At 46.5% G+C, this 4861-nt stretch overlaps 1 protein-coding gene across 3 annotated transcripts in view; it reads left to right on the top strand.

Moving 5' to 3' along the window:
- The window catches only part of SCG5 (secretogranin V), a 56867-nt gene that overhangs the window by 10466 nt on the left and 41540 nt on the right, over positions 1-4861 (top strand). The window lies entirely within an intron of this gene.

Here is a 4861-nt window from a genome sequence, read left to right on the forward strand (position 1 = left end):
ATTAGTCATTATTACTTGTGTTAAAACATTTTAAATGTAGACTGTATCACTCCTAGTTAGATATCTTAGAAGCTGTCATCCAAGATGAAAGACCTATTGTGTTGTCTGTCTATTTTCTTTTTTGTTTCATCATAATAAATGTTTTAGTGAGGCATCAATAGCAAAATGGAAAGTGATTTTTTAAAGATTTATTTATTTATACATATAGAACCCTATAGGGTACAGGCCAGAGGTGCAGGGGTGGTGAGAGGATTCACCAGAGATAGAGTGGGGAGCAGAACAGGCAGACTAATGAGGTACACTGCTGAGGGGAGCAGCAGGCGAGACAGGAGAGGTCTGCTGTGACATATGGGTCATCTCTGGGGTGGGGATCGAATTCTCATTGAATTGGCCACAGCCAGCTTCACAGTGCTGCGCTTTAACCAGCTGCGCCACCAGGGAGGACCAAGAGTGATCTTAATGGTTGTTAGAGAATGTTATGAGTGTGTCTGCTGTGACTGCAGCAGTGCTGGATAAAACTCAGTACAGATCCCTCCCTCCATGCACAAAATGAGCAGTGATATGGATGCTGCCCAAGTCACACTTTGTCAAGAATCACAATTTCAAAAGAGTTGGCTTAACAATTATAAACAATGCCTACTACATTGTAGCTGATGATCAGACAGTCATAATCCTTGATCAGAATCATTCTTGAATTGCATGAATTTTAATCTTGTGAGATCTTCGGTTTCTGGCTTTCATGTAAGGTAGACTGTCTTATGACAGCCACAGGGAAGGCCAGCACCGTTCCAGGCTCACTGGGATGCGTGGTAATGCCGGCCATTGTCTCTGGGGTTGGATTTGTGAGGAACTTGTGTCCATCTAGACAGGAGCTGGGTGAGCCTGTATTTTCACAGACGTCAGTGGGACCCTTGTGTATTGGCCAGATTCTCCAGAGAAACAGAGCAAGTGAGATATTTATAGGTTTGAGCATTTATGAATATATGAAATTCGTGACTACTTACACATTTCTGTCTGTCTGTTGCTGTGTCAGAGAGAGATTTATTTTAAGGAATTGGCTCACGCAGTAGTGGGGCCTGGCAAGTCTGAAGCCTGCAGGGCTGACTGGCAGGGTGAGGCCCTATGGAAGAGGTGATGTTGTGATCTTGAGTCTGAGACAGAATTCCTTCCTCTTCAGGGAACCTCAGCCTTCTCTTCAGCCTACTGACATTCTAGAAGGTAGTCTGCTTTACTCACAGTCTGCTGATATAAATGTGCTTACCGGAGGGAGAACAGGGTATGTGTGGAAAAAACCAGGTCTAAAAGGACTTGGACGTTTAGCGGTGAACTCAGTGTCTCACATACATATGTTGATTTACAAGAACCCACACTTGAAACTTGCGTGATGGAGAATGAAATGTCACTTCAATTAAAAAAGTTTTTAGGGCCCTACCTGATGGTGCAGAAGGTTAGGACACAGCACTGCAAGCTAGCACAGCTGCTTCCATGCGAGTTCGATCCCCAGCCCCAGAGGTGACCCACATGGCGCAGCAGACCTCTCCTGTCTCACCCGCTGCTCCCCTCAGCAGTGTGTTTCATTCCATCTGCCTCTTCTGCTCCCCACTCTGTCTCTAGTGAAGCCTCTCACTGCCCCTTCATCTCTGGCTTGTCCCCCAGTTTTATTTATTGATAATTTTTTTAAGTTTTTAAATGTTAATTGTATCTAAAAAAATGCCTTCACAGCCAAGTCTAGATTGGTGTTCGACCACCAAGCCACGACGACATGTCAATTAAATATCACAATAGAGCCCATGTAACACAGTTGCCATGAAGCCATTATTTTCTACAGAAAATGACTATACTACACGTAAAGACAATTTTCTGCATGAGCTTATCTTTATGTGGAGTAGACCGCTTTGTTTGTTTACTTCTGGTGCACGGATTGTCTCCATGCACTGTATCAGGCACTGCACACCATAATTTCCTTGTGACAGGTAGCGAGGGCAGGTGTCTCGCTCATTTTGCGCAGATACCAGAAGAGACGCTTAGGGCAGTGATTTATGGGGGATGTGGCTTGTATTCGCATGTGGGTTCCAAGTCTTAAGTCAGACCCAGGTGTTCTCTTCCCCTGGCTTGTGATTGGTCGTTCTTTGAATTTGCTGTTTATACCCTTTGTGAACTGGCACTTACAAAGAGGAACACTTGCCTTTTCTCTGGACTGTCAGATCTGCAGGCACAGACACAAGGTCAGTATGTTTGTTTTTTTAATTAAATATTTGTTTATTTATGCATACAAGAACTGGGGTACAGGCCAGAGGTGCAAGGAAGGTGAGAGAATTCATCAGAGGCAGAGTGGAGAGCAGAACAGGCAGATCCACGAAGTACACTGCTGAGGGGAGCAGTGGGTGAGACAGGAGAGGTCTGCTGTGCCATGTGGGTCACCTCCCTGGCGAGGAATCAAACTTGAGTTGCAGTGGCTATGGATAGCTTCATAGTGCTGTGCTTTAACCCCTTGCACCACCAGGGAGGGCCCAATTGGCCTGTTTTATATCTGCAGTGCCAGGCACTTAATAGACACTCACTATGTTTGGAAATACCCTGGCTGTGTGTGCATTTTTAAAACAACATTGACTTCTGAGAGGCCAACAAGTGAGACTATGTTATTTCCAAGATCAACTCGTCTACAACACCTCTAAGAACATTTGGAGCATTTTAACCCTGACAATCCAAGCTTTGCTGCTTTTCTCTCACCTGTTCATTGAGAACCTCAGATCCCTGCAGAGTACCCTAAATATTTCTGGAGATTGCAGAGCATACCATGTGTATGACCCTGAGTATAAGGAATTGACCCCCCCATACTTCCTACCCCCCCCCCCCGTGGGGCTATTGCCAACTTCTGTCCCTTCCAGTCTCCTCCATCTGAGCACACCTTGTCCTCTAGTCACTGAGCTGTTATAGCCTCAGGAAGCTCTCTGTACATGAGGAAGCCAGAGGGAGATCCCTCCAGCCCCCAAATCCTAGAGAGTTTTTAGGAAAACTATTTTCTGTTTTACTGCTCGTGGTTCCCGACAGCATCACGTCTCACGCCCACTCATGAGCTTTCATAAGGTTTACTTGGAGGGCTGGGGACAGATCTGAGTCCAGGCACCAGAGGGGCTGAAAATCCTTTCCTCCTGTTTTTTTTTTTTTTTTTTTAACAATTTATTTATTTATGCATACAGAACTGGGGTACAGGCCAGAGGTGCCGAGGGTGAGAGGATTCACCGGAGAGAATGGGAAGCAAAGCAGTCAGATCCACAAAGTACACTGCTGAGGGGAGCAGTGGGCAGTTCAGGAGAGGTCTGCTGCGCCACGTGGGTCAGCTCCCAGGCCAAGGATGGAACTGGGGTTACAGCGACTGCAGCTAGCACCATAGTGCTTTGCTTAAACCCATCGCACCACCTGGGTGACCTAGTCCCTTCCTCCTGTTGACCACGAAGGCTTAGTCGCTCCCTGTCTCAGGCCAGCCAGCAAGACTCTTTTTTCCTTCAGTGTGAGCTTTTCCTAGTGGGGGCTCAGTTCCTCAGGCAAAGAGGCTCCTGGCCAGCTTCCTTGCAGCCGTTCCCTCTGAAGTCACAGTGGGGCTCAGGCCGGGCCCTTGTTTCTGGTTACCTGGGATGTGCCATCTGGAAAAAGGGTGAGGCCACAAGAAGCATGCTGAGTCACCGGGGAAACCACAGAGAACAATTTTCCACAGATAATTGACAAAGTGGATCATGCACATGTAGGAAATGGAATAGTGGTAACTAAGCTTTATGTAATATTTTATGGTTTGCAAAAATACTTTCCTGTACCCTGTCTCATTTGATATAACCTTTATAACAGTTAAAGAAGTTGAAAGTTGCCCACAGTTACACAGCTTGAGCTTTACGAGTTATTGGCAAGCCAGCTGTGTTAGATTTGTATGTATCTCTCCCCAGCTGTCTTCTCTCCCTGTAGACTTGTATAATCCTGTGATATTTAGCTGAGAAGCTATAATAATGCTGGGAGTCGTGGTAAACCACATGTGGATTTGGACAGATGGTGTTTCAGGGACATGAAGCTTCAGGAAGCAAATTTTCTGACAAAATGCCCTCTTGGAACAAATTGGTGCAAATACCTTGGGCACCACGGTTCGTAAAGAAAACGATTGAAGCAGGCTGGAAGAGTTTAGCAGACCACAGCTTGGCTCCACAATTAAAAGCTAAGCATGCACTTTGACCACGGTGTGCCACGTGATTGACATGGGCGAAGGGACATGTGCTGTGGATGGTGGGGAAGGGTGGTCGATGTGTGGCGTGACAGGAAGGACACTGAGGCAGAAAGCCCTGGGGTTTTTGTTCTGCTCAGCCGTGTCACGCTGAGCAAGTCCTTTAAACTCTTTGAAGTTGGTCTTCCTCATCTGCAGCCAGAGACCAGCTCTCCAGTCCCTGTCACAGGGCGATGATGACAATCAAATGGTATATCACAGTGCTTTGGGCAATATAGAATGTCACGCAAACACAAGGCACATTCTTAAGGTCTTTACTTCTTTCCTCCAGCCACAGGTAGTGATAGGTGTAAATGGCTTCAGAGCTGGAAGATGGATTCACTTCTCCTGGGCTTGGCCCCCAGTAGTTAAACTTTGCAGGAACCAGGGTCTTCTTGGTTACACAAGGGATTAAGTCTCAGCACTATAAAGCTGAAACTACTGGCAACCACTGCAGTGTGAGTTCAAACCCCGTGTCTGCCTGTTGTGCCGCTCAGCAATGTATTTCAGTCAGTCCACCTTCTCTGCTCCCCACTCTGTCTCTGGTGAGTTCTCTCACTCCCCTTTCCCCTGCACCTCTGGCCTGTACTCTGTACCCCAGTTCTTTTTTTTTTT

This window comes from Condylura cristata, unplaced genomic scaffold (assembly GCF_000260355.1).
Source record: "Condylura cristata isolate star-nosed mole 26May11 unplaced genomic scaffold, ConCri1.0 scaffold00023, whole genome shotgun sequence".
Taxonomy (NCBI): domain Eukaryota; kingdom Metazoa; phylum Chordata; class Mammalia; order Eulipotyphla; family Talpidae; genus Condylura; species Condylura cristata.